Source organism: Aythya ferina (assembly GCF_964211825.1).
Source record: "Aythya ferina genome assembly, chromosome: 1".
Classification (NCBI taxonomy): domain Eukaryota; kingdom Metazoa; phylum Chordata; class Aves; order Anseriformes; family Anatidae; genus Aythya; species Aythya ferina.
In genome coordinates, this window is record NC_140296.1 from 39,265,205 (window position 1) to 39,283,975 (window position 18,771).

The window sequence follows — 18,771 nt, forward strand, 5'->3', positions numbered from 1 at the left end:
AGATATGCACCAGTCATTACTTTCCATTATTTACTACCATTTTTCTTAATCCCTTCCATGAACATGTTGTAACTATGTAACCCTGTAATGCAGTATTACCTTTGGAAATAACAGGCTATATGCTCTGTACTAAATTTTTAAGGTGTCTAGAGTGAGTCTTACCTCATCTATTCGGTCTGAGCTTTTGTGGATCTGCAGCTTTGTTTTACTTGGTTTAGTTGCAACAGCAGTTCCTTTAGTTGGCCAGGTAGCAATAGCAAATCTGTTACTAATTTATTTATTTTTTTTTTTAATCTTTGTGTGGTAGAAGCATACTTTCACATAGATAGCAGTAACAAGCAATTATTCTATGTGGAATGAGAGATTTATGACTAGCATAATGAAGTAGTGTAGAGAATTACTGTCTCAAACAATAGCAGAGGTCTTAAGAAGTAGGGACATGATATGTGGCACACAGGAGTGCAGGTATAGCACAGGGCAGAGGCTAGCACTGCATACTTCACAGCTGTGAACAGCTCACCCACAGACAGTTAGAAAAGCATAAGTTTGGAGTAGGACTGTATTAATTTATACCAACAAGAAATTCTTGGTTTACTGACTTATAAGCTGTCATTACTCTTTGCCCACAAATAATACCTTGAGTGTAAATATCTTGAGATATAAAGGATATGGATAGAATTTATCCAGTGATGAATTTAGAAAGGTGTGTCCTGAAATTTGATGGCATAACTTCTAAACTATACTACATGGTAAATGGCATGCTTCCTAGTGATTGTGGATTTTTAACTGTATATCATACTGGTTCTTCCAAATAGCCTTAAAATTCCAGATAATCAGTGTGATCAATAAAGAGCATCTAATAATTACTATTTTTTTAAACAAATTTCTCATATTTCATATATACCTACATTATCTGAAGACTTTGATATAACTCATCACACTTCACTTTAGATGTCCAGAACATGTCTCAGCTTGAGCTAGTTATCTTGTCTTTTTCTGCAGTTTGTTTGACCTATTTGACTGATCATAGAATTAGAATGATCTTAGAACTGTGGCTGGCAGGTACCAACTTCTTTGCATGGATATGGTCATTGGCTCTCAACTGGTTGTCTGACTGGTTGGTAAGGAAATTTAGTAAGAAAAGAACAAAAGAAAAGTGTAAAGGTGTCAAATTTTCAGCAATATTTTAATAAATTTACAACTTTTTTGGGAAGTTTACTTGTGTAGAGGACACATAAAACAAACATTTCAATCAAAATATCACAAAGACTATCTACAGTGTTTAAATTCCATTGTTCAAAGTTCATTTTCAATACAATTTCTTTTCTGTTTCTTTTACAGTATTAAATCTTCATATTCTACACTGTTTTTTATTCAGTAATTCTGATTGCCCTGCAAACTGAAAATACTAAACATAGAAAGAGAGGAAACCAACTACTGTTGAAATGGTTGCACAGCACATGACAGCTATTAACAGCACACAGAAGCAGTATACAATCAGTCACTATGACAGGAAAAATTGAATTGAAAACTGACTGCAATCTGAAACCTAAATAAATAGAGTTTGGCTAGAACAACACAGATCCAGTGCTGAAAGCCAACAGAATTGACTACATTAAATCAAGATTTTAGAACTACATGTATGCTTTGCGGAAGAGAAGAGTAAGTTTCTCTATTCCAATACCATTATGAATGTTTGGTAATGGTTTATCTAAACGACTAATACATACAGAATTGCTTTTATATTTGTAACATTTATCAAAACTCATTGTCTCAATTACATTAAGTAACAGCAGATTTGACAAAGTTAGGTATCCTACTATTTCTTTACAAGTCAAGATTTAGATAATGTAAGTTTTTTTGTTAGTTTTGTTAGTTTTGTTAGTTTGTTTGTTTTGATGGAGTCTTTTTTTAAACAGAGTTTTGCGATGAACAGCATTTAATATTCCACAGCATTAAAATTATGCTTTAAAATATTTATTATACATTTTTTAGTTTTTAATATTTTGTTCATAGCTTTCTTGTTGAAAAGAATGTTCATTTTTCCCTGACAGATTATTTATTTTTTTAAAGCCTCCTTATTGACAAAATAATTTATAAACATGACACCATTTTTATTTAAAAATATATAAAACAACTATCAGAATTTTGCTAGGTGGCTATAACCTTCATTGTAGCACACACCTGTACTTCAGTAAAAGAGAACCCAATTCTCAAAATGTCTATGATGAGTACGAGACATTTTCTAATGCTGCTTTTCTGTAACCTTCAAAATATTTACCTACAATTTTGTATATATATGCACACAGAACATTCATGGTTTACTGACTACTTCAAATGAATTTAAGTTTGCAACTTAGGCTGAGGTTGTGTTTTCATAATAATATACAAAACAATTTTTATGCATTTTGCAAGAACCTTAAGCTGAATTACCAAAGAAAAAAAAATCTGGTTTATTTCTTAAAGAAAAAAAATATATATTTCAATAGAACTAATATGAGCATAAAAAGTCTATAAGCAAAACAGCAACCAAAATTCATTGCATCCTAGAAGAGCACTTTTCTCCTTTATGGATGTCTGGCAGATAAAAATCTAAGCATGCCAAAAGGAGTCAATAGCTCTTTAGAAATCACAAAAAAATATATATATAATTAAGGTAAAAATCTCTTCCTTGATGCTGCTGCAAAGCTCTCATCTGCAGTGCAGATCTTTATCGTACTTTTCGTGTTCCTTTCTGCATGACTGAGAGCAGGTTATGCAATATATGCAAAACACAAGAAAAAAACACATTGCCATGCTTGCACATATTACCCAAGCTACACTGGCTGAACAGTAGCATCTAACTAGAGCAATCTCAGCAGTTCTCAGGATTTTAGTTGAAATTTGATTTTTCTTTCCCATGACAGACAAATATTTTACTCATTGTAACAAAAGGGGCATGGGCAAACCTGTAAGGAAAAGCCAGGAGGAAAACAGATCTGTCTTACTGCCACCACTGAGTGAGGGTAGTGAAAACGGCTAGTAGGAGAAGCCTGACATCCATCACACACCCCCTCTGATGTGCACAAAAGACCTCTTTCAGCAGCAGCTACAGCCAGTCTGGTTTCCAAATTCTTACAATGAGCAAAGTAGTACAGCTATGTTACCCTCTGTTCACACCTGCAGTTTCAGAGAGCAACAGAAGCAAGATCATTTTACAGTACTTTTTTTATTATTATTATTTGAACCTGATTTTTTCCTTAACTGCAATACAGATGAAGTTCTAGTATTTAAGAAAAGAGACCAACTGCTTATATTTTCATGATTTAAAAGAGAAAGTTGCAGATTTTTCTGACAATTCCAATTCAATATTTTCTTTTTTTCCCTGATGAATCGAAAGAGGACTGATGTTCCAAAGGTTTACTAAAAACATTAATGAGATATGCCCATTTTAATTGTTTTGGAGTAGCAATTTCTCTTGTAGCTTGAAGGGTGTTAAGAATACAAAAATAAATAAATAAGTAAATAAAGAATAACAACCATAACAAAATCCAGTTAGATGCTAAATTCCATCACTTTACTGAAAACTGTTAATATAGAATAATTCTTCTGATAGCAGCCTAGCTATTCATAATTTACATTTATGTAACTAACTGCAGATAGGATGTTGACAATTTCTTTCAAAAAACTTTGAAAAAAAATGCCCTAGCTAATGCTAAGCACAATCAAGAAAACAAGACTTGTTCTACACAGCAAAAGATCTGTACTACTTTTTTCCCCCCCCCCAGTTTTTCAATTGAAAACATGGCCCTGAAAAAATACAGCCTCTGAAAAACATGACCCTGAATACAGATGTGTCTTATTTTGTAGTCAGTATTTGAATAGCAGTTCTTGGTTATTCACAGGCCAAGCAGTTCTGTGGTTAGCTTAAGGAACTATAAATAGACTGTTTTCAATAGCATTTTTAGATTAAAAAGACTGATTAGAGTACATTGGAGCCTACTACATACTGAAAGACCTCTATAACAACTCAATGGCCTAAAAAGTATTAGATCTATTAGTCTGAAGACTCCACTTAACTATTACATGCGTGTATTAGACATAATCTTCCCAAAAATTTCAAGTGACAGCCTAAGCTCCTGGCTTTGACAAAAGGACTGAGCAAGGTATGTTAGACTCTCTTTTTCCTACTAAGTCTTATTGACATTATTAACTTCTCACTTGTGATTTCTGTGAAGAGACAGCCTAAATCAAAAAGGCGTGGCAATCTGAGAAACACCATAATCTGCTGGAAAGATTGTTAGCCAAAAGCTGGTAAATTGAGAGGAATCATCAGAGTCTATGAACTGCATTTACATTTTATAACTCAAAGCTCGGCTTCAAAGAATAAGAAAGAAAAAGAAGTGTATTACAACAAGAACTCTCTTCACAGTTCACAAGCACATTCTTAGCAAATAAAAAGCAGACCTTCAGATACCCACCAAATATGCCTGATAGCTGTCATAACAAAAGACTATAAGGGCTATGGGCCTGTACTACATCCCTGATACATTGCTTCTCTAACCAGCATGGACTTAGTTATCTTTGACTTTTGTTAAAACTATGAAATTTCATGGAATTTGTCACCTTGGAGATGAGTCCCTCACTTTTACATGCTAATATGCTCCTTGAAGTTTTCCCTGTTCTTTTTTCTGGGCTTCAGTAAATCTTCTATCAGTGCTGTTTTTAATTAATAAAACAAAGAGGCCATCAAGGCAAAAACTGACCATCAACAAAAATTTAATCAAAGGCAGCTAATAAATTTGATGACCTTCAAATTGTAAATTAACCCCTGACTCACCCACATGATAATCAGCTTAGCTTTGAAACTACTTAATTCTTTCCACAGCTGTAAAGAAGAAATGGCCATCACTCTTCTTAACTACAATTTGCTTCAATCTGAGAATACAATAGGAAGACTGTGGGTCCAGTAAAGTAAACAACAATAATAAACCCACCTTAATTGCTTCAATTAGATCATCTGCAGGGAATCATTTCACACAACCTCTTCAAGAAACACTACAATTACACAAGGATGAACAGCTACCAAGAAACAGAAGTCACTATCTCACACTTTTTCTTACTTTCTCTCAGGGCAGTTTTCTCAGTTACTCTCTGTGCTCATCTATGGGGGAAAAATAAAAAAAAATAAATAAAAAAATAATTCTTAAAGGCATCGAAATATAAATACCTAGCTAAGTCTGAGGCAGATTTCTCTAAAGGCTATATGCTGGACATCTCTGAGGATCACAAAAGAAAATATAGTCTCAGACTGATGAGCACAAGAGCAGGTGTTTAGTATTTTGACACTGGCTATACTCAGCTTATATGCCTTGCCCTTTTCAAATTGCATTCTCCTTGTCTTTTTTCAGAGGTGTTTATTTGAGAGTCAAACAAGAGTCAAACAGTGTAAGCACAGAAAACCAAAGAGATTCAATGTTCATGGAAAGCAAATACAGTGAAAGTATTTTTTAATGAACAAATATTTGAACTATTTGAAACTTTATTTGATCAGTAATATGAACATGATATCTTTAAGTACTTATATTGGCAATGAAACTTCAGGAAACAAGAAAGAGAGTAAAGAGTGCTTCTTGTGTGGGAATTTATACATGTGGGTATACACACATGAATGATTGTATGTATCAAAGAATATATGCATACACAGGAACGGAATAACAAAAAATGTAGTTAAAACGGCAGATACCCTAGGGATAGCAAACTAATTTAGCATTATGCTTTGGGCACCAAATCCGAGTGGAAAGGATGCAATCTCCTGAACACAGAAAACTCTGCCTTGCAGCTAAAACTCTGACATCTGCCTGCTGTAGTGAAACCATGCTTCAACTCCACATGCTTCAGTGAAACTAAGCTTGTAGACTGAAACTTGCCCCCAACTAAATTTATGGTGGTTGGGTTGAGGAGTCAATTATAATTCCACAAAGCAACAAAGTAGAAGTAGTCTCATCACAACTTAAGAGGTCACAGTACATTCTGGGATGTGATCAAAAGTGAGACAGAAGATTTTAGCCATAAGAAAATCCCCAGGGGGTTTTAATTTTGCCATAAGGCTGGATGAGTTGGTTGATTATAGAATTTGACAACTTCTATGCCTTTTCATGAAAAGAAAGCTTACTCCGAAGCAATAGATTGGTGACAAAAGCCTTCTAAGAAATTCTGGTTGCAAATGATACAACTGCTCTTTAACAGTACCTCAGTCACAAACTCTTAGCATGTAAAATAGCTTTGGGTCTTTTTCCTCCACTGTTTTTTTGCTACATGGGACCTTTACTACATGCCACTCACCTAGTAGTTTCCAGACAAGCTGAAGTTGCAAACAAACAAAATCCCCACACTGTTTCTTTCCTTTCCTAACCAATATTAAATGAAGTAGCAAAACTAGGAAAAATGTCTTTCTGATAATATGGCCTTTTTACCACTGGCTGGAGCAAAAGGGCATAAGATGTTAAATAACCCGAAATTTCTACAGGAATATAGAATACACATTTCACAAAATTGATGATGCATGCTATTCCATGGTGCAACTAAGACTACATTTAATGTCTATTTTCAACCCTTATTCTCTGGACATTGATATGAGGAAGTATGAAGTGTTTTGAACCTACTCCTTTCAATAGCAATGACTTTGTTGTGTGGCCTACATATTGTAAATTCATGGCTGATTGAATATGAACATGAAAACATATAAGAAACATATCATGTTTCTTCATTTCAGATTTTTGTTCCTTAAAGTTGTTTCTAATGACAAGAGCACTTGGAAAGGAACCTTTCAATACTTCAGAATAAATATACTACAATAAATAGAATACATATATCGGACCCCAAGCAAACCATATAAAAAGGCAAGTCTAAAACATAAGGAAATATTCCTTATTTAATGTATTTTATTAAAGGAATAAAAATTGTTTTCTTGTACATCAGCATACAGTTTTTCTCAGTACTTTTTCCCATTGTGCCTTTTTTTTTTTAATCATTATTATTAAACAATGGTTATGCTTTGATTTTATTTTGAGGGGGGGAGGGTTACATAAGGATATCAGATTCACTGCGTTAGCTTTACTCTGAAGATTGTCTGACCTTGTTTCTAAACAAACAAACAAACAAACAAAAAAAGACAACATGACAAGAATGCATTTTTTGCCATGTACAAAATTTCACTCTTGGTGTGAAATAGACACATCTCCATCTGCAAAGATGGGTGCCATGCCCTTCACCTTTAAAGGGCATAAAACTATATCCACTGCTTATTTATATCCTCTTCAACTACCTATGAGATTAAAGTCATTAAATTTGTATATTTAATGGGTTATATGTATTATCATGAAAGAGAAAATATTACTAAGGAAATGAAAAAAAAAAAATCCAAAAAAGCGTTGAACATATAGAAGAAATATTTAAGTAGGTTAGCTTACTTGGATGCTTGGAGCTAGAAGTATGACTGAATGAATTCATATTCAACAACTACAGGGGTGAGAGGAATTTTCATTCTCTTCAAAGAAAAAATCTCTAGTCTAACTTACAGAAAGCATACAAAATAAGTATTTAGATTTTCTGCTAAAGAGTCTTCAGCAACTGTTCAGATTTTGTTTGTTTGTTTGGTTGGTTGGTTGGTTTTGGTTTGGTTTATTTTTTTGGTGGCAGGGAAATCAATATTAGTTGTCAAAACTAACACTTCAGTGGTTATGTGCAGACCTACAACAGCATGTGGTACCTGCCACAAACTGCTTACAGCATACATACAGGATTGTGACATTTGCTGAGCATTTACACAGAGGAATAATGGAGCATAAGGTTAGGTTGCTGTCATGCTGAGACCACTGCCCATCATGCTGACCAATACTGTCTCATAGTTCCTTTGTGATCCCCCATGGCCTGGACATATTTATTATGTCTCATCTCAGACTGTGCAGAGACATTTTAAATGAGTCACAGTAGCAGGTGGCCCTCTTAGGATGTGAAAGCTGCTAGAATGCTTATAAAGAGAGAGGAAACCAGAAGGTGGGACAAGAAATGTCCTATGTGGGAATGCCTGAAAACAATTAAATTTGGAAGTGAAATATATTTTGGTATCACTTGAATAAAAAAAAAAGTACAGTCCAAGAAAAAGACAACTTTGGGTGATAATAGATAGATACACTCTCTGTCAGAAACAGGGCAGGGATTTATAACATTTTGTAGTGTACTTGTAAAAAGGGAACAAAAATCACAGATTACCTTATTGTAATTAAAAAAAAAAATACTACAAAGAAAGCTAAAAATATGGGAGATAACAGATCTGGTTGATAACTACAGCTGGATTAAAATAAATCTAAACACTGACCTTTAACAGAAATTAAAAAAAAAAAAAAAAAAAAAAAATAGCAGTGATGTTGAGAAATGCTTTCCAACAGAGGCAAACTGGCCATATGTTTTCCAAGGCAAGCTTACAGTCCAGTAGCAAAAGCACCATGGAATAAAAAGGAAATGCTCTCTTTTCTATTCTATTTTACTGTGACTATAGCTCAGTAATATCCTCAGTAATACCAGTTCACCATCCTTTTATTGAAAGGAAGTTCAGAGAACAGCAACAGATATGCCAGTAGGATAGAGATATATAAACTACATAGAATTTAAAACAACTAAAACCAAAGAGCTAGAGAAATTATTACAGAAATGCAACATGAAACATTTCTGTAAGTACAGGTAAAGATTATGAAAGAAAAATCATACTAAGAAATTAATCACTGGCATTAATTTGTTACTGGAACAACCTTGCAAGAATAGTGAAAGAACTTCATTGCCTGGCACAAAACATCAGAACATGTTCAGTAAATGGCAGCAGGAGGGGCGTGAGTGATACACTTCATCTTTTCCATTTGTAAATTCTTATTTCTTGTGTTGGCCATGCCACCATCCAGTATTAAACACATACAGAAATATAAAACCAAAACAAACAAACAAAAGACAAATAAACAAAACTCCACACCTTACTTGGGACTCTCAGGGCACTGAACTGTGGCACTCCCAGGGTTTGAGCGTTCTATAAAAATGTTCATAGAATCTCTACATTTTTTCCCACTGCCCTAAAAATTAGTTCATAAAGAGAACAGATATTTACAGATATGAATACACACATTCACACACATATACCCTTATATATCCATGTAAGTGTAATGTACTAAAAAACATCAGTGGAAAATATGTTTCAGATATTATTTTCAGTGGATAGAAATTCCACAAAATAGAAAAACACTTTAAGTGCTTCCAAATTCATGGAGTGCTTCCAGTAAGCTATTTCTTTTATTCCTCCAATTAAAAAGAACTCATTTTACTCACTGGGGTGTTACTTATACCATCCAGTTTTAATAACAATGTAAGTTTTAAGGACAGTTTTAGTGTACAGAAATAATAGTTGATTAACAATTATTGTTGCTGTGAGAGTATAAGTATATTGTACATACATTTGTATAAGTATACAAAAATTACTTTATATATTTACATATATGTGTGAATAATTATGTCATATATATTTATATAAATGTCTGCCTTAACACAGAGGAATTCAGTAACAGAAGACAGAGAGAAACAATAATATATAATGCATTTGGTTATACTTACTGAAAGGCCTTACTAAAAATACTTTTGGCATGTGTTTATTAATATTATTATTATTATTTATTTATTTATTTATTTACAAATACATCACCTTTATACATAAAAGGCAATGCTGCTGTATAGGAGAGGATGAAGTTCAGGGCTCACAGAACACAATTACAGTTCCACAACAGCAACGAGAAAATGAAGGACAATTGAAAGCACAGATAATTTTCATCTTTGAAGGAAGTCAACACCAAAATACTTGTCACACACTAGAATTTTAACTCTGCTCACTTCTCAAGCAAGCTAAGTCGCCAGACCTCCTCTGTACAATCTTCTATGCAGTTATTAGAATAAACCAAACTAGTAAACAAACAAACTGAAAAGTCACACTTACTCTTGAATTAAGGTTATATTGTGTACCAGTTCAGGTTATTACACATTAAAATAACAAAGCTATGTGGTATTTGAAGTGCTGTCATTTTCTAGAATGCCTACTAGGAAGCAGGCATTCACATACTTTCAGCACTATATATATATATATGTGTGTATATTAAAACAAGAAGTAAAAATGTAAGACTAATCTATCTGAAGTAAATAAATAAATAAAAATCCTCAGTACAGCATACCTGGCAAAAGAACTCAAAGGAGACGAATCATAAAAAGACAATAAGGACTTGCAGAATTTCCCTAAAAACTAAATACGATTGTGGGGAAATTTTCTGCTTCTTAGATTTCTCAAGTGAAAAAGCCTCAGTTATTAATACACATAGTACTGATATGTGTATACTGATAATGTTAACACATAGTACTGGTTTATCTAGAATTGTTATTTCAAATAAATGTGTTATTTCAAATAAATGTCTGAAATAAATGTCTATTCAAATGAAGTACACAAGTCCCTTTCACTCTCAATAATTATGGAAACCTGGACATACACACAAATCAAAACTATAATTAATTTTTATCAAAAGAACACTACTTTACTTGCAATGTCTTTAAGAATCTTTAGAGTCCTCTTATGTGTGCTTCTGGTTTGAAATGTCTGAAGTTATTACAGAAAGTTGACTGCAATATTTGTTGTTATTGATTATTTCACAAGTTGGAATAGGCTCTTAACCTCTGCTTGTGAACAGCTAGATATGTGTGAGATTTGATCCAAACTAACAAAGCAACAGCTTTATTTTATCTTTATACCTATTTCTTAGCTCCCAGTTTTCACGATTCCTTTCCAGCTCATGAAACAACTATTTTTTTCTTTATAATCTCCTTCACGGGTTACAGAACATGAGCAATGGTAAAAACCTTCAGTCATGAATTGGAATTTTATTGTTTAAACAATTATAGTTCTGAAGTATTAAGGCAGAAATAAAACTTCAGCTGTCCTAAATGGAAATCCAGAACTAATTTTAACTTCAGACTGGTCTGCTCCTGCTTAGTTCTCAGTCTTACTTTTCATTCCTATTCCATGTTCATCTTCCAAAAGTGATTGGATTGTTTTTAGATTATTAGTAAAGTAATTCAAGAAAATCTTATCATGCTGATTAGCTAGAGTAAATGCTGGATGGTTTCAGTCTAAAAGTTAGTTTTACAAATCCTACGAAGAGTGGCTGAGGGAGCTGGAATTGTTCAGCCTGGAGAAAAGGAGGCTCAGGTGTGACCCTATTGCTCTCTACAGGTACCTTAAAAGAGACTGTAGCGAGTTGTGGATTGGTCTATTCTCCCACATGCCTGGTGACAGGATGAGGGGGAACGGGCTAAAGTTGTGTCAGGGGAGGTTTAGGTTGGATATGAGGAAGAACTTCTTTACTGAAAGGGTTGTGAGGCATTGGAATGGGCTGCCCAGGGAAGTGGTGGAGTCACCATCCCTGGAGGTCTTTAAAAGACGTTTAGATGTAGAGTTTAGTGATATGGTTTAGTGGAGGACTGGTTAGTGTTAGGTCAGAGGTTGGACTTGATGATTTTGAGGTCTCTTCCAACCTAGATGATTCTGTGTGATTCTGTAATCTGGGGTTCCAATCCCAAGAAGAAGAAAAAAAAAAAAAAAAAAAAAAGGCTGGCATACAATTTAAAAAAAAAAAAATGTTGGCCTCAGCTCACCTTTAGTTTGAAATAATGTTTTCTCAATGTAGAGAGCATTTGCTTGGTTCTTTCTGGGGTTAATACCTTTCTTGCTTTAAATCATTGCCAGAGTAGATGTGCAACATAGTATTCACTTGGCAAGTGAGTCAGGTTTTCCTACAAAACTGGGAAAATGTATTGGGAAATGTACTGGGAAATGAAAAACTCCCCTCCAAACCTACTATCCTTTCATGGGCTGCTATGCATTATGTATTTCCTGACCTTTAGTAACTTGGGTCTCATATTCTGATCTTAAGCAATGAAATCCAGGATATATTTATTTTACAATCTAAAAATTAGTAATGTTGCATTACAAGCATAAATGGAAAAAAACTCCACTTATAATAATAAAAATTGAAGCATTATCCAGTTTTCCGAAGTCTGTTTTAGAGATACAAGTCTGTTTTAGAGATATAAGAAAGAAAGAGATTTTAGAGATATAGCTCAGGCTATTCTTGAGATAGCTCAAATATAGATACTGTTACTTTTGTTATTATGTTTACAGTATCAGACGGTTAGGGGAAAAAAAATAAAAAGAAAAAAAAACATAGTTCATTCAATTCCTGTTATTGGTAACAGAAGCAAAAACAAATAAACAAACAAACAAAAATGCTGGAATAGAAAACATATATCTGCGGCCTTAAAAGGAGCCAGGTTGGTCCTCCTAGGCTTCCTCGATGGTCTGTAATGACAGGTAAGTATTCTGATAAGTCAATTCAGTCCCCAGTCACACTGACCGCTGAAACCTGAAACACCTGTGCTTGTGTCTTAGCTGTCTCAGTGAAATACCTCATACAGGATATATCATACTAGGATTTGAGCCCCAGGTGTCCTCTTTCTGTTCTGTGAGTGGACAAGTTCATAGCTTCTAAAAACTCTATGCATGTGTGTGGATTACTTAACTGTTATAGTTACTCAGGAGATAACACGGTAGCTACTTGTAGGAAGAAATAAAAGCATCCCACAGAGAATTCTTCTATGCACAATGTTATATAAGTCAGTCACTACTGCTTGTATACTAAGGGAAATGTTTTCTCAATATTATTAGAAGAGAACACTTTTCATTTTGTTTCATAAGATCAGGCATGATTTTAGAAAGGTTAGCTAGGAAAGGTAAAATGCCTCGATTGTTTTCCATGTCTTCCTCTATTGTTTTTTCAATCCATCTGGCTGTCCATCTGAAATAACTTGCACAAACTATGAAGAAAAAAAATCACAAAACTAGGGGAATAATCTACATTTAAATACTACTTATCCTTTGCAAGGACTGTCTGGTCACTGCCTTAATTACATAGTCTTGCAACAGGGAGATATTTTAAGATTTAGACAAAGGTTTCTTATACCATCAATGATTAAACCCTTTCTAAGATGTGCCACCAATGATGTTAATACCAGCTCTAATCATGTTATTAACTGTATCATAATCTTGACCAAGTCAGTCTGGAAAAGACTTGTATTTTTAAGATGTACCATTATAAATGTTAACTGCGCACATGAGTCACCTCCCTTAAAAATATATAATTTTGCTAGGCTTGCTTCCAGAAGCATGGAAAAAGACAAGACAAGGAGATTTCTTTTCTCTTGTTTTTAAGATGCATGGCAGAGAATGGCTTCTTCTTTGACTATTAGATTCATAAATATCTGTTTAACAGCACAAAGTCTAAATAAGAAAAACTTCTTCCCCCCCCTCCCCGCCCCCTCCCCCCCCCGCAATACACTAACAAAACCCCATGCACTGTTCAAACCATTATTCTTCTGTAAAAGACAATAGTTAAGAGGGTTGCAATTAAGTGTTAAATCCCAGTCAGGTTAGCAAATGTAAATTATGTAATTTTCCTTATTTATACAGTCAGAACTACTGCTCCCTCTCCCTCTCTTTCTGTCTCTATCCCTCTCTTTCTCCCTCTATCTCTTAGCTGTTATTGGAGAGGGATGTTGGGGGCAGTTTTACTGTGTTTAAATGAGACTGAGGAATTCTATAACTTTCTAAATAAATGATCAGGCAGTATGAATGCCAGTCAATGTGCTGGTTAATATATGGCTCTACAGAGCAGACACAAAACTTGGCAATTAAAAATACTCATTGACTATTACAAAAACTGCAATTACTTCAACATTTCTTTTAGCAATGGAGTGAAAAATGACTTACAGGGATCAGAGGCTTTCATTCACTGCATACACAGAAAAAACTATCTAAAACAGAAAAAAAAGAAAATCTAAACTCACATCTTTCTGGTGAAAGGGTGATTTTTTAGCCTGACAATTCAACAGGACTGAATTCTAAATTCATGCTGTAAATACATTACAAAATGTACACTGGCTTTATTTCAACATCACTCTAAAGCCTTTGTTCATGCCAGGAAAGGTCCATTTGTTACTTCGAGGAAGTCTCACAGAAAGGTTCTTTCAAAACTTTCTGAATAATTAAGGTAGTTATGCACAGCAGGATTTTTATTGCAGACATATCTGGTACAGGTATCCAGATGCTGGCAGTGGGGTTCTGCAGGGCTCATCTGTGAGAAGAGGCCGGGGCTGCCCCATGCCAGACACAGCTGGTTTCAGCTGGCTCCAACGGCCCCACCACAGGGCTCACTTCAGGGAAAGCCTATTTAGGAAAGAGCAAAACACTGCGTGGCAGTTTGAGCATTGAGGGGAAAAAGTGCGAGAAACAGCCCTGTGTACAGCAAAGTCAGAGAAGGAGTGGAAGAGCTGCTCCATGCACTGGAGCAGAGATTCCTTTGCAGCTGGTGGAGGAGACTATGGTGGAGCAGATTTATCCTGAAGGCCTATAGGCCATGGGAAGGAGTTCATGCTGGAATAAAGGAGAAGTGAGAAGGGGAAGGAGTGGCAGAGAGGAACTGTTGCAGACTTACTGCATCATCCATTCCCCATCGCTTTTGAGAGTGAGGTTTGAGGAAACAGCAGCAAAGGAGTGAAGGTGAGCATGGGAAATGGGGGAGGTAGGGTGTTGTATTAAAATTTATCTTTGTTTCTTAATAACTGAATCTATTTTAATTGCCAATACTTTATTTATTTATTTATTTTCCTCAAGTCCCTGTGACAGATGCTGGTGAGCAATCTTCCAGTCTTTTTCCTGAACCAGAGCTTTATCAGCTTATTTTCTTATTCTGTTGCACAGAGGAAGAGGAGTGAGTGAGTGGCTGGGCAGGAGTTTGTCCCCTAGCGAGGGCTAATCCACCACAACAAGGAAATTAAATAAAGGTGTATGACTCATATTGTGCTATAGTAATTGTAAAATGAGACGTGGTTTACCCCTTTGGCAGTGTCTTTAATTTTCTTGTACATCCCACTTTTGCCAAATACTATCAGTATATTTTACAATCAGTAATTATTTTTTTTTTGCTTTGCTTTATTTTTAGCAATAAAATACACCTAAACCTGTGTGAAAGCAGATGACTGAACATGAAATTAATTCCAGAAGGCTTAAGTATCGTACTTCCATTGTTCACAAATCAGCTGTATGAGTACTGTACATAATAGAAACAAGGTGAGACCTGTGTACCCAAAAGCTGTTTCTTTTTACCAGCTACAGGAGGTAGCCTAATAAACACATAAAACAACATAAGCTTGTGTTGCTTTTAATTAATAATCAGTATGCAACAGGATATTACCTTTATGGAGTTTGTGTCTCAAGTATTTTCTTCATCATTAAACCTGTATTTTTTCAAATTTTCCTCAGTGAAAGCTATGAATGCTTTCTATAGTGTTAAATGTTTTTGTGACAGCAGTATGCAAGTTCTATATGACGAAGGTACTAGAATCCATTAGTTATGCTTTCTAATAGGCAAAACTGATATGAAAGATCTGAAGAGACTTCTGCGATCAAACAAATCAGAAAACAGATATTCCCAATGTAAGAATATGATTTCCAGAGGTCAGAGGTACAGATACAACAGCAACAGGGAAACACAAGGAAAGAGATACCAAAATTACCTCTGAACATGGTGGAGAACTTCTTAGAGATAGATTAGAAAGGAAAGAAAAATACTTAACGTTTTCTCCATTAGACATTCTTAAACACATTCTTAAATCCTGTAATCCATCTGCAAAATAATACTGAATTCCCATACCTATTTAACTCATGATAAATATCTTAAGTATGAGACACTATATAAGCAGCAAGAGATGTATAAATATATTGCCAAGGAAGTATTTCAGGCTTACTGATCTAATATTAGTCATCTAAGTCTGTTTAGAGGCTTCTTTTTTACAAAGACTTCCTCCAAAAATTCTCACTACTCTAAGACGCACCTATTTTTGCAGGATATTAATCACTTGATGTCAATTTCTTTCCACCAACCATAGGAGGAGCTACATTTCCAGTTTACAATTTGGCAACAATTAGACAACTGAGCAGATTGAGATAATTCCTTTTCAAGTTAATCAGAGGCAACCAATTTCTGGAAAAATAGCATCTTCTCTTTGCCAAAGGGAAGCTAATGCAGTCAGCTTTGTAATGTATATTGTAATGTATAAAATGTAAATTTCCTTGCTTTAACTATGTCTTCTTTATCTTTAATAACTTTGATTTAAACCCCATCACAAAACTAGTTCCACAGCCCTCCAAAAGAAAAAAAACACAGACTAAGCACCAACACAAAGTTTGGAAGGTTTACCAGGATTTTAAAAGCCAATCTTTGCAGAAAATTGTTAGGCTACAGGCATCACTACAAACACTAAAACAAGCTGTTTTTTCTTTCCTTTCCTTTCCTTTCCTTTCCTTTCCTTTCCTTTCCTTTCCTTTCCTTTCCTTTCCTTTCCTTTCCTTTCCTTTCCTTTCCTTTCCTTTCCTTTCCTTTCCTTTCCTTTCCTTTCCTTTCCTTTCCTTTCCTTTCCTTTCCTTTCCTTTCCTTTCCTTTCCTTTCCTTTCCTTTCCTTTCCTTTCCTTTCCTTTCCTTTCCTTTTCTCTTTTCTTTTCTTTTCTTTTCTTTTCTTTTCTTTTCTTTTCTTTTCTTTTCTTTTCTTTTCTTTTCTTTTCTTTTCTTTTCTTTTCTTTTCTTTTCTTTTCTTTTCTTTTCTTTTCTTTTCTTTTCTTTTCTTTTCTTTTCTTTTCTTTGAGGGGATATTCTGGTTAATGGGTAGATTTTGAGACTGCAGGTTAAATTCATTCATTACTTCAACCAGTTTAACTCTAGAGGGAATGCAAAGAGTGGCGTAAGTGGTGAATGGATGACATCTATTCATTAATTCTGTTGCAGAGTAGAAACAAAACTATTTTTAAATATAAACAGCATGAACACTGAACTTTTAAATCAGAACTCAGAAAACGATCTCCCATTGAACAGACTACAGCATATTATCTCATTTCATAGCAGTAAAGAATAATTTCACAGTCCACCAAAGCAATGAGGAACTGCAGTGAAAATGTGAAAATGAGCAATAAAACACCAGGGTGTTTAGATATAGTGTAAAACATCCTAACAAAATTTTCACCTTGCATCTTTGACCACCCAGGAAGTAGCTTTAATTAATACAAATTGAAGCCTCATGTAATGGAGGAAAAAACTGTATATTTTGGAAAAGATACTACACTGTGAAAATTTTCCTCCTATTTATTGCAGTTTTTAATCATATGTGACTATGAGAAAAATTGTTTATACAACAGTAGCCTGGAAAAAAAAATAATAATTGGAAAACATTTGCAATTAAAAGTTTTGTTTTGTTTTTTACTTATTAAATTCTGACACGTATGTTAAAAAAAAAAAAAAAAAGTCAATCTTGATTCTTGAAAGTAGTCTTCTTAAGAAGTGAATTGTATGAAAGACTTGATCCTCTGTGGTCTTTTACCTTGAGTAATCATTTAGACTCTTGCAAAGGCAATGTAAATCACTGCTAAGTCAGATTATCCACTCAAAGAAGACAGCAGTCAAGTAAGACAGCAACTATTATCATAGTTCCTGTGAAGTCAATAGGACTGTGACAATTCATATGAGTAGATCTGCTCCTGAGACTACTTCAGCCACTTTGCACAAGTGTAAACAACTTCATAGAGCAGAGAGGAATCTGATGGCAAACAGGCAGATTGTGACTGGCAGTAACAGAAATACACAGAAAGGCTGCTCAGTTAGAGCACTTCAACACATCTGACTATAGAATGATTTTGCAGAAGGGGAAATTCATATTTGTTCATTCTGTGTCAAGTGCTAATGTCAAAATCTGCCCATCATGATACACCCTATTTCTACAATCTACAGCTTTCTACTATCTTCATGAGAGTTACCACAAGGGTATATGGAAAAATGGAAAATGTTTAGTTCTGAATGATTTTTATTTTTTTTTTTATGCAAAACTGAATCTTTCCAAAGAAACAATGAATAACTTATTAGTTGTTTTCATTCATATGTCTCTGGATTGTGAATAAAATATATTAAACAATCGGGTTTAATACAAAACAGGCTGGAATCTACTTCATAAATGATACAGGGTTTTTGATAGCAGGAGATTATATTTGTCTTTTCAGAAGCAAGAAAAAAGCATGAGTCCCTTTATTTATTTGCTTTTCAAACTGATGTATAAATAATGTAATGGTCATAAGACTTTGTTCCACAACACATATGAACAATTTGAAGTTTTATAAACTGTTCCTAAGTAAACTTACTGTTAACTGTGCATTACATGCATTATACTAAGGCAGGTCTTTTACTTTTCTTTTCTTTTCTTTTCTTTTCTTTTCTTTTCTTTTCTTTTCTTTTCTTTTCTTTTCTTTTCTTTTCTTTTCTTTTCTTTTCTTTTCTTTTCTTTTCTTTTCTTTTCTTTTCTTTTCTCTTCTCTTCTCTTCTCTTCTCTTCTCTTCTCTTCTCTTCTCTTCTCTTCTCTTCTCTTTTCTTTTCTTTTCTTTTCTGGTCATATTTTATTTGTCATGTCATATGATCTGCTCTTTTTTCTCCTTTGAGTTTTCTCTTAAATTGACAAGTTTTTAACATTTAAAATGAGCCCTCTTCCTTTTTTTCTTTTTTTTTTTTTTATCTTTTTTTTCTTTTGCTTTTTTTTTTTTTTTCCTTTAATAACCAGAAA

At 34.2% G+C, this 18,771-nt stretch overlaps 1 protein-coding gene and 2 long non-coding RNA genes across 10 annotated transcripts in view; 2 read left to right on the plus strand and 1 right to left on the minus strand.

Annotated features, from left to right (window-relative positions):
* PCDH9 (protocadherin 9) overlaps window positions 1-18,771 on the minus strand; it is a 748,214-nt gene that overhangs the window by 325,435 nt on the left and 404,008 nt on the right. The window lies entirely within an intron of this gene.
* Window positions 3,886-18,771, plus strand: part of LOC311432388 — a 73,541-nt gene continuing 58,655 nt past the window's right edge. Inside the window, exon 1 of the long non-coding RNA XR_014690034.1 lies at window positions 3,886-4,145. This is a non-coding gene — a long non-coding RNA (uncharacterized lncRNA). The remainder of the gene's footprint in view (window positions 4,146-18,771) is intronic.
* Window positions 14,285-15,319, plus strand: LOC311432391. Its single transcript, XR_014690035.1, has 2 exons — window positions 14,285-14,674; window positions 15,117-15,319. It is a non-coding gene; the product is annotated as an uncharacterized lncRNA (long non-coding RNA).